This window comes from Malurus melanocephalus, unplaced genomic scaffold (genome assembly GCF_030028575.1).
Source record: "Malurus melanocephalus ecotype Western Australia unplaced genomic scaffold, MMel_1.1 scaffold_203, whole genome shotgun sequence".
Taxonomy (NCBI): domain Eukaryota; kingdom Metazoa; phylum Chordata; class Aves; order Passeriformes; family Maluridae; genus Malurus; species Malurus melanocephalus.
In genome coordinates this window covers 928,338-940,539 of record NW_026623435.1, presented here as the reverse complement: position 1 = coordinate 940,539, position 12,202 = coordinate 928,338, and positions in this window count along the sequence as shown.

The following is a 12,202-nucleotide window of genomic DNA, read 5'->3' as shown; positions in this document are numbered from 1 at the left end:
CGCTCGTTGGCAGTGCTCACTGGAGGTCAGTCGGCAGCTCCTCAAGTGAGCCCAGCGCCTCGGTCTGCCTCTTCTGCCGCTATTCCCTTTCACTCCGTGGAAGGCGTTCAGGGCTTTCCGAGGCGTGCTCCTCATGGAGCGAGCCTTGCCTYGGGGCTCGTGAAAGAAGTACACCAGAAACCTATCTCTTAGCCTGGCCTTGGTCACGTTAGGAGGACTGGAAACTATCTTCACAAGCAAGGACATCAGTGACAACCCTTGAATTTTAAAGGCCGACGTGCTGAGGAGCAGCCAGCGCAGTTTCCAGTACATGCTCCCTAGGGCGCAGCAGAATGAATCCCTGTGGTCAGTCTACACACAGAATCTGCCGTGACGTGGATACATTTCAGATGTCAAACTAGACCATTATTCCAGCTGCTGAGTCCTGAACTGGGGTTGCAGAATATCTGTGAAAGGATACTGCAGCTGTTGTGAAGAGGCATGAAGTTGACTCAGTTGCCCACATAATCCAAGAAATGTAGCCCTGTTAAATGTATAGGTGGACAAACTTCACAAACATTAACAAAAAAACAACCAACAAAAAAAAAAAAAAAAAAAAAAAAAAAAAAAAAAAAAAAAAGAAAAAAAAAACCAAAAGAATAAAAGAAAAAGCCTATGAAATCATTAACTTTGCCCATCACAATTTGAAATTCCAGTAGAAAAAGGTGTTGATGTTTCAGAACTCAGAAGACTTCAAAAGGCTCAATCTGTCACTACAGCAGAAAACGCCAACGCAAGCACTGCTCCCTTTCCTTTTGCCATGGAAGCTTCTTCCAACTTGGCTGGCCTTGGCCTTGCAGGGTAGCAGGAGCCAAGGAGCCTTCCCCTTTCTCACAGGGTCCAAGGGACTGAGCCAAGCTAGGACGGAGAGGGCGTTTTTGTCTTCCTAAGACATTTGGTTTTCAGTTTTGCAAAACCTCAAGAATTTAAAAAAAAATAGCTAATGATGTTCACAAAACCTCAAATTCTACTGGGTTTACTCATTCCCCTTGCTATATTAAGACTTAGTCTTTATATCTATATATGTAGCTGTATGGTGTGTTTTCCACAAGACATTGAACTGCACAGGGGTAACTCTCATCAGGCAGCTGCTCTTGGATTACAGCTGGAAAAGACAATGCAGCAAAGTGTTGGAGAGACCGAGAAGATATCTTAGAAATAGTTTCATTAATTATTTGTACATTTATATGGAAAACCTTTTTACAACAGAAATTTTAAAGTCGATAAAATAACAGTAAAGAGACAAATTTTATTGTGACAGCTTTTAACTAGCTACTATTCAACAAAACTTCTTTCCATCTCCATGAGTGTCACCGGAATAAAGGATGGATATTGTATATTTCAGCATATTGTTCCAAGCTGGGTAGTTTATACAGAGGATGATGACCTTTGAGAAGACAGATTTGATTGTATTCTTTCCACAGCTGTGAAAAGGCTCACTGCTCACTTTTCCSAGGCCACCTTGGAAGAGGTAAGCATCTTCCTTCCAAGACCGCTGCTGGAACATCTCAAAGAAACAAATATGCGCTCTGCTTTCCCTAGCAAGCCAATGTASACATGCAAACATTGGAATAATGTTCACATATATCAATTTACCTGCTTTTTCAGTGCAAAGGGACACTGGACAATGGTAATTAATGAGATTATAATGAGATTAGCATGTGAACCAGTCAGTTTTTTGAATGAGCTTATGGGGACAGAGAGACCTGGGTGGTTCCTCTGACAACATGTAAATACTCCACCTAAATGCAGATTTTGAGTCCTGGAATAGAATAAACAAAGGAGAGTGAATTAATTTATGATGAGGGAGAAAGTTATTTTTGACAAATCTTTATGTCTGCTTTAGTTTGTTCTGCTGCCAGGAAGAAATGGGCATCATAATCAGGTACTTAGTTCTCCTGTACTTTGTTTCAGAGGAAGAAAGTGTTTGGGGTTTGTTTTAAACCCTTCTTAATTAATTTCCAAGTATAAAATATATCCAGATACAAATTCTAAACCATTCTTGTCAGAACAAATGGCCATATGCTGCACAAACACCACCTGGTATKCTTTCGCAGTAAACTTGTCAGAGAAGAAACACTGCTACCGCCTATTTGCAAACTTCATCTTTACTCCAAAAAGCACTGTACACAATAACTTGTGCAATTTCAGCAGGATGACTTTGAGTTTAAAGCTAAGTTCATGTTTACGTGTTTTGCTACATTGGTTCCTACATGATTTAGCTGGTGTTTCACAGTAACCCATGGAAAGAGACATACAGAGTGGAACCCAGAGCTCCTAACTCATGGTCAGAAACTTGAAACTGGAAACTTTTTTTYCTCCTTGTTCTTGCAGTACATATGACAAAACAAATATTCAACTACAAACAGTTAACTGTGTCCTTAACCATTTTACAGAATTTTTGTATTCTTTCCCCACATGTGAGCTGCTGAACATATTAAGACTGCCAAGTATTTTCAGTCTCCAGAAAGGAACATTACCCTACCAAGTGCAATGTAAATGAGCACTGAAAGGGCTCTGTAAATCCCATGTTGCTGCTCTGGGTTCCAAAAACCCACTTTTCTGCCAGATTCGGGACAGATTTATTACCCAAAGACATGCTTTTCTTACAATTTTGTTACATAGTTTCACATTCTGTCACAGAAGTATTGATGTTTTCACTTATAACAGGAAAAGAATATGTCACTATGGCACTGAATTTTAAGCAACTAAGACTATACTTATTATCCAGGCTGTAATACTGTAATTTTTATTTTATCTTTTATCTTTTTGTTTGTCAAATGGGATTTGTTCTGTTGCATCTACATATGTTCAAAAATGATGCAATCTCAAAGCTTTTAGATGATTTGGATTAAATCCTTATTTAGAAGTAAAACATACTGAAGTTGACAGTAGCTTTAACTGAGAGGTAAGTGAATACAACTAAAATTATAACTTCAGTGGTCCAGCTGGATTCTGATAGTTGTTTGGGGGACCAGATGCCATTCATTTCAGGAGGAAGTAGAGACAAACTACTTGTGAAGACTTGGGCCTAGCTTCTTTCCATTTAGGTAGGCAAAATAAAATAWCAAATGCGTACCCAGAGCTTAGTAAGTTATAACAAATGTTTGAATGATCTTAGCCTAAAAAGAATTTTTTATTGCAAATGAGACCCATGCTTTTGTTTCACCAGAATCATGATGGGTCCTTGCCTTACCTGCACAGCTGCCCTGTGTAATGTGGGTTATTCCCACTGCTGCATGTGCTGATTTCCAAGGGGGCCCATCCTGAGGGGACTTGAGGTGCAAACACAGGACAGGATCCCTTTTGTTGGCAGACATGGAGCCCCGTGTCCAAGGGTGCTGCCTCCGTTGTGCTTTCTCCCTCCTTCCAGCAAGGGCCTGGGCATCTGGCCCCTTCTCTTTGGCCCCATTTTTCTATAGGTACAGCAGATTGGCAGGCTGACAGCAAAGCATGGCCTCACTAGGTACAGTGTGTCCCCAAAACGTGGGATTCACGGAGTCTGGAGAGATCAGGAGGCACAACTGGGTAGAGAAACTGAATGCAAGAAAGCCCCAACAGGCCAAGAGAGAAACTTATTCAAAAGAATTGAAATTGATTGTAAAAGATTTGAAAGGGCACAGAGAACAGTCTGGGGGTTTGATATCTCTCCATATGTTCAGAACTCCCACTGGATGGAGTGGGATGGAGTCATGAGTCCCACAGGATGAAATGTAGAGATGAAAGAAGGCAATTCATGAAACTGCTACTGCTGGCTGTGTCTCTAACTGGGAGAAAGAGCATCATTAAGCCTGATAATGATTATGAAGATTAAAGCTAAAGAAATAATTCCCTTTTTTTAACTATGTTTTGCCTCTTTTTTCCCATCATAAGAACATCCACACTCAGACCACATTTTTCCCTAGCACATTAATTACTTGGGTGTGCTCATGTAGTTGCATTGTTGATAAATATTTAAAATCCAAATAATCTTGCTTAGCTGTAAGTAGTTAGAGGAGTCAGATGGCAGCATTCACGCTTCCCAGTTAGTGCATCATCACTTCCCAAATACTTGGCCATACATATTAAAAGTGGGACCTTTTATGGTACTCATGCTTATAAGCATCCATTTTGCTCTGAAATGGCTCTAAAAGACACCATCCATGTAGAATTAAATAATTTAACCCCCTCTCTGAAATAGTTCAGAGATGAAGAGCATCAGTTTTGCTGCCGTGTTCTGTGTTCCTCTGCAGTTGTCTCTGGTACTCTTGGAAAGTGAGCAGGGAGACATTTGCCCTGATTGTAACCACAGGCTACCCAATTCGGTATACTCATATAATGGAATGCTTGGAAAATATTTCCTACGGCATACACCAGGAACAAAGCCATGCATCTTCACACACATTTGTTGCAGGCTTACCACTTCTTGCAAGTCACTAAAATTTATTTGTTTATTTTTAATTAATTTTGTCGTTTGCTCTATTCAGTAACTAATTGGCTTCCCATCAAAGATAGACAAATAAACTGCAATTTTTTCCCTTTCCAATGAAGTATTCTCTTCCTGTTTCTGTCCTTGTTCTCTGACAATAAAAAATGAGCTAAACAACATTGATACAATTCAACCTATACATGGCTTACTATTATAAATATTTTTACTAATGTACCTACCTTACAACAATTACCTGTATTTTTTTCCAAGTGATGCTGCTTTCTTCACATTACTTACCTTTCATTTCTATGAAAGCKTCAACAGTGAGTTGTTGGAAATGTGGACACAGTAATGGAATAATAGTCAAATGAAGAGGCACATTAGTATTTATTATTGTTGTGTTGTTTTGCTTGGCCCAGTTTTTGGAAGGGGGGGGGGGGGGGGCAAAAAGATGGCTCCTGTGAGAAGCTTCTGGAGGCTTCCGCCATATCTGGCAAAGCCAATTGCTGTTTGCTCTGAGGATGATGGACATGACACCGACCAAACCTGGGCCAATTGAAGATGGTGGTTACACCTCTGTGAAAACATATTTAAGAAGAAATAAAAACAAAGGGAGCACACAGTAGTTTTGCCAGTGGAGGAGGCTGAGAATATGTGAAGGAATGCAGACACCAAGGTCAGTGGATGAGGGGGACGAGCTTCTCCAGGCTCCAGAGCTGGGATTCCTTTGCAGGCCATGGTGACGGCCATGATGGAGCAGGCTGTCCCCCTGCAGCCCATGGTGACCATGGTGGAGCAGGCTGTCCCCTGCAGCCCATGGTGACCATGGTGGAGCAGGCTGTCCCCTGCAGCCCATGGGGCCCACAGAGGGTGCAGAGATCCAACCACACCCCATGGAGGAGGGAGGTCCCCACGCCAGAGCAGGCGGACGCCAAGAAGGGGGCTGTGTCCAGCAGGATACCCATGGAGAGAGAGGCCTTGCTCCCGAGATGGAACAGCCTGGCCTTGGGCCTGCACGCAGGGGACAAGGGACCCCACGGTGCAGCAGTTTTGGAACGACTGTCTGCCCATGGGGGGTACTCATGATGCAGCAGATGTGTGTGGACTGCTGCTCGTGAGAGTGGAACCACACTGGAGAGGTTCACCTAGAACTGTCTCCCGTGGGAGGGACCCTATGGCAATGCAAGGGAAGGACTTCTCTCCCTCAGCAGCTGCAGATCAATCCGGTGATGAACTGGCCAACCCCACACCCTGTTCACTCCCCGCTACTTTGTACTGCTGCTGGGAAGTGGGGAGGGAGTGGGGAGAAGATCGGTGTCTTTGAGGCCTTTATTTTATTTCTCATTCTCCCTCTCTGATTTCGTTAGTAATAAATTCACTTCATAATTTAAGTAGCGCCTGTTTTGTCCATCAAGCATTTATTTCCTCCCCGCTCCTGCTCCTTATCTCAACTCATACCATTTTGTTAATTTTTTTTTTTCTTTCTTCACTCTTGTCTCCCCAGTATTGGTGGGGGAGACCAAATGAGCAGGTGTTGTGGCTGCCTGGCTTTCGGCCAGCATTCCAAAACATGACAATTGTCTTGCATTTATTTAGTTAGTTATTTAATGCCACTTCATAGAAGTGGCAATCTTCACTTCTGTGAAGCCACACAAGAACAAGGCTGATTCTACTTCAAGGAAAGCTTTGCTGAGCATAAATTTTTTCAGCTATGCAAATTTCTCAATTTTCTCTCAGCTATGCATATAATGCCTCTTGTATTTCCATGGCAGTTTGCATGGTTCACAGCAATAAGAAAAAGAGAAGATGTACAGCTGGTGATTGTGGAATTCTGCACTAGGACGAATGTTTTTGCAGAGGTTGGGATGATCCTGTGTGCACATCGCTGGTGCTGGAATCCTACATGCTGGTAAGGTTTGTGTGGTGTTCTGTCAACGCACTTATGTGAGCACAAGGGAATGACTGTTCAAAGATGTGTCCTTCATTGCACTATCCCATGTTATGCTATGGTGAAGATGCTGAAACTCAGACTCAGCTTAGCTAAAAATATGTGGCTTTACTTCTTTTTGTTTTGGTTAAATCTATGCTACACATTGATCCTGTCATCAATGAACACCCATTGTTCAAATACAGCAGAATGCCTTTTGCTTGCTGTTAATTTGATTTTAATAAATTTTTCTCCAAAATAAAATAGCAAATCAGCAATTATTCATTTAATTTTAATTTTGCTTACTGTTGTTCCTCATTTTTCTGTGCCCACTTACAGGTCTATTCCTTTGCATATTTATAAAACTCTATCCAAAAACCATCTAGAAAATGGCTCAGAAACAACCTTCAAAAAAAGTCATGCCTGAGGCAGCTTCCTAGCTACTTATCTGCCAGACTGGATGAATCTTCATTCAAAAGTCCAGCTCTTGTAGCAGTCTTCATTTCCTGCAATTTAACTGATAATTCTGATTTGTAGTGTGTCAAAGATGTAAGTGCTTTTTCATAATCCTGTTGTAGTGCTTGATGAATTGTTCAAATAATTATTGCATTATGACCCTTTACAAATCTTAATTAGAGTCACTGTTTCCTATGTTCTTGTATTTCAGTGAATTAAATTGCCCATTTGTCATGGTTTTGCTTGGTCCAATTTTCGGTGGTGGGGAATGGGACCAAGAAACCACAAAGATGGCTGTTGAGAGAAGTTCTAGGGGGTGTCTCCTTCTTCTTCTGAAGAAGAAGAAGAAGGAGCCCTACCCCCCTCCTGTGTGTAGAGCCAATCCATCATTGGCTCTGGGTTGATGGGCAGGCTGCCCACCAGGCCTGGACCAACTGCACAAGCTGGTTACACCTCTGTGATGACGTATTAAGTACTATTTAAGGAAGAATTCAAAACAAGTTAGAGGCGGCCGCCATGTTTAGCTTAGGTTGATAGCCTGTAGTTTTAGTATCTTGCACTGGAAAAAAACAGAGCAAGAGGGTGAGGAGATGTAAGAAGAAAAATGGAGACCTAAAGATCACAGAACAGTAAGGAGAAGCTGTGCCCTTACTGTGGTTCTCGAACATGGAGGAGATAAGTTTTTCTTGAAAAGGACTATTTCCATCATATTGAGAGAGACCTGTATAGAGAAGTAAAGCGACCTTGCTGTGAGAAAAAATTGATTTGACTAGAAGCCAAGAGAAAGAGAAGAGGTTTGCTCCCCCCACGAAGTTTTGATGTAGAAGAAGCTGTGTTTGGTGTTCTGCCATGAGGTTTGTGATAATCGGACTCACGTCGCTGAAAAAAACAACATGGGCCTTGAAAGGACATTCTTTTCTTTTCTCCTGCGAGGTAAAGAAATTCCTTTTCCTGCTATTTAGCAGTTACACACTGACTGTTTCTCGGAAAAGACTACTCCCACAGCTGGGCTGTAAGAATGTTTTCTCCTCTACGCTCAACGGCAACTGAGTGTTTTGATCTGTGTCAGACTTTCATTCTCCTGCCCCCCTGTGTGTGAGGGACAACATGGGAGGGGTGGAGAGGGGACTTGGAAAAAGAGACGGGTCCCCCTGGAAAGGATAACGAGCGTCTTAAATTGTCCATTTTATTTTTCCTTCTCTTTGTAAATATCCTTATCTCTGTTTTCCCACCCAGTGCCGTAATACTTTTTAGTAGTGTGTAGTAATAAATCTATTTTGCAACTTAAGTCATGCAGCCTGTCTGATTATCTCTGTGGAGCACATAGGTATCTGTCTCCCAATTATGTTTATCTCAAAGCCATAAATTCTCGGGTTAATTCGGTTTTCGCTCTCGCTCCCCCTTCTCCCTCTCCGGTGGGGGGGAAGGGAGGGAACGTCGTGGGCACAGTTTAAACCWCAACATTTCTGGCATTTCCGCCCGGGAGGGAAAAAATCAGGTTTTARACCCATGACACCATTCTTAAGGGACACCACCTCAAATATTTATGTAATCTGAGGACCTTAGCATTTTTGGTATTTTGTTTCAGGTACATACAACTATTGCTGCAATGAGAAGAGTCCCATACAGCAATTCTCTGCACTACTCTCTTTACCACCCACTGTGAAGATCTTTCACTTATAGCTATTGCTGCAATCAAAACAGTTACGATGATCTATTTACAACTGCTTTTTTATCTGAGATGGTCGGTATATGGTGAAATATTCTTGAGACAATAAGTGACAAACTCTTAATATGCATGTCAGCAGAAGAATTTAAATTTTTCTCAGAAAAGCCTTTCATTATTTTCTTGATCCTGCTCTCGAGAAAAACTAAATTTCTGTCTTTGAGAACATATTTTTGTACTAGCTTTCCTACTAAATTTCTTAATAAGTGCTCTTTAAAATAAGTGTTCTGTGATAGAAAACGTCAACCATACTTTTCTTCCAAAATAAATAATGTATTTTTGATCAATTATTTTGTTAAATTATGAAAATGCTCTCTCCTTCCTTTGGGCTCAAGAATTACTGTAGCAGTTTGATGTACTTGAGGGTGGCAGAAGGGAGGTACCCAACTACCATTTAACCCAGAAGAGTTGAAGTGCTTTTTACATAAGACTCATTATATATCTTTATTTATTGTTTCAGACATTCAAAATCATACTAAATTGCCTTTGGTCCCACAATCAAAAGCAAACAGTAACTGAGCCTCTCAAGACACCATCAAAGTTACCAGTTCCTGTAGTGTAAGTCTATGGAAATATAATTCTATAATTCATTAAAAATAGGCTTCTGTGAGCGGTTGTTTTTCAATTTCTTTATAAAACCTTGGAGGGAAAGTGATATTCCTGCCACTGACTTYTGGATTCTAAGTGAAAAACAATATGGCTGTTGGGAGTGGCTCCTCTTAAAGACTTAGGCTTTGCTAAAATTTCAGTTTTCTACATGGCTTGCAACATATTACTGTGTTAAGATATTGGTCAATAGTCTGTAGTCCTGACCAGATTTGATCTTCAAGAAACATTCCTGGACAACTGTTACGCATTTCTCTTCAGACATAAAGTAGGCACTATGGCATATTCCCTGCATCAGACTCTAGGAATTAGAACTGTAGCTACAACTTTCAATAACGTATACTTGTGTGAGTCCCATTGAGACCACATTCCTATGTGTAATGAGGAGCCATTTTCAATATAAATATTGTATTTTTAAATTCAGTGGAAGTTTAAAAGATATCTAAAAGTAGTTTATTTTTCACACCATCAGAGATGATTAACTAAATCTTATTTTGTGTCTTTTATTAATTCCTCAGTGCTCTCTTGTAATCTTCTCAGATTCATTTCCAGTATAGGTATGGAGTATTAGTTGTGTCTACATTGTTTGTGCCAAAATTAGATTAAGGTTCTTTGTTGGTAATCAAGTTGTTAATAATGAATAAAAAATCTAGCTGTCTGACCTTTGTTTAGAATTACCATTTTAGCCTCTTGGATTGAAAAGTAAAACTAGACACCACATCTAAAAGAATGCATTTCACTCTGTAAACGGAAGTGGTGCAATCTCTTTAGCCAACCTGGAGTTCCACGTATAGAGTAGGATATATTCAACCTAATACTGCTTGCAGTCTCTTGAAGCACTTTCTGAAGGGAGCTGATGGGTGACACAGAACCAGAGGAAAAGGTTATTTGCACTACATGTCCTAAGTGGCCTTCACAGGATTACTTTTTTATGCTGAAGTGTAAACTTGCTTTCCATCCTGCTTTCTCCTCAGAGGTGTGCATCATTCCAGTGTGAATAGGATGTAAATTTGAATTATGTCTGTGTCTCTGTTGTGTGTCAGTTAAAAGACTGCCATGAGATGATCAGGAGATTGATAGCTTCAACACATCACAGAGAAACAGGAACTATTAAACTTACAGGGTTGTAGCTCAAACTAGCTTGAAAGACATCTGGTTAATGATGTGAGTATTGAAGCCATCGGTGTCCAAGTTGCTCATTGAATATTACTATTATCTCACTTAAGAGGGTGTCTATTATCTTTTAAGCATACAATTGTGACTTCTGCTCCTGGTAGGACACAGTCTGACTTTATTTTATACATCTGCAATGTATAAACTATTTTTAGCAACAAAATTAGTAGCTTCCAACTGCTTTATAGATATGATCTCCAAAAGTCAAATCTATGGAAGAAAATTATCTCAAATTATTGTTGGAAAAAAGACAATGAAAACTCTTTTCTGAGGCTTGGCTGGTTAGAATGCTGGTTTTCTTAGAAATTCAGTCCCAGATATAATTAAAATGTCATCAGACTTTTGCATCACTGAGGTCTGTGTTAAGTTGAAAACACAGCCTAAAGGAAATGTGTTTTAGAACTTTCATAACAGAAGGCCAGTCTGGGATCTTCTTTGATCTTTACTGGATTGCTTTATGGGCAACCTATTTCACAACTGCATTTAGTCATCTGTCTTCATGATAAAAAGCACATTTGGTGTACGTCTGTGCATTGTGAAAGTGGTAAGCAGGTCATGATATAGAACTGTGGAAGGAGAATTTTAAAACTAATGGGACTATGCTTGCTGAGAAAGAAAAAATGTCAAATAGGAAACTGGGATTTTGGAAAATTCCAGTTGTGATGGACTGTGAGCTGCTCTAACTACAAAAATATGTATTTTTCTCACTTAACTCAGAAGTTGGTTATACAACTCTTAGATGTACAACTCTTAGTCTTTCTGTGGTCAACAGAGAGACATGGGCATTTCCAGAGGATGACTCCCCACCTCTTAAAAGCAAGTCTGAAATGAACAAGATCCAAAATGCTTACCAAAGACCAAAATTAACAAACCATTACTTTAAAGGTTGCAGTGACAGTAAGTGAACTGTCTGAGTTGTCAGAGTTCACACATTGTTCTGGTAAGCCTGAACATAATCTTTTCCTTAGTGTTGCTGTATAACCTACCTTTTGAAAGCCTTTTAGGTCTGCTTAATGTCTATGAGTTAATAATTTGTTCTTTGACTAGCAAGTTGTTACTTGCCCAGAAAATTCAACATGTGGCCAAAAAAGCAAATGGGAAAAATGTAGAAAAAAAGCAAATGGGAAAAATGTACTGAAAACTATCAGCGAAATAAAAAGAGTGAATGCCTAAAATCCCAGAGTGAATGAATCAGGACATTAAGCCCATCACAAAGAAGCAAGGGAAGATAGAATGTGCTAAATTCAGGTATAGATCAGAATGTTTAAGTCAATGCTGGACTCAGATTCTGAATTTCCCATTGACCTTCGAAGCTCTGTAAGAGCAAGACAAACCCAGAAATTTAAGGTGGTAGGGTAAAAAGTGCAAATTATTCCAGTCTGATACCACACCTCATTATTTAGAGATTCTGAAAGTCATACCAGACCGAATGAAAACATCCAAGAATTCCTAAAAAACTGTGTCTGGAACAACCTCAAAACCAGAAAAAAWTAATTGAGAGTATTATCATAGGAAAAACTTAAAAGCTTACAAATGAGAATCAAATAGCCTTAATGCTGAAATGTTATCAGCACTGTCTGTGACATTTCTCTCACGTATGTAGCAGTTGTTACTGGATCCCTTGGAATAATCCACAAGTATCAGATTATCTACATTACCAAATATTAAGCAAACAGAAAAGAATTATGTCAGTAGGAAATAGAAGTTGACCCTCACTGTGTAGGAATGTTCCTAGGAAGAGAGGATCAAGGAATGTTTCCTAGTCAAACCATGATTGTTGAGTGATTATTCTAAAAGGAAATTTATCTCTAAATCTCTGCCTGGTCCAAGAGGCTGAAGTTAAATATGGTTGGGGGAAAAAAAACCC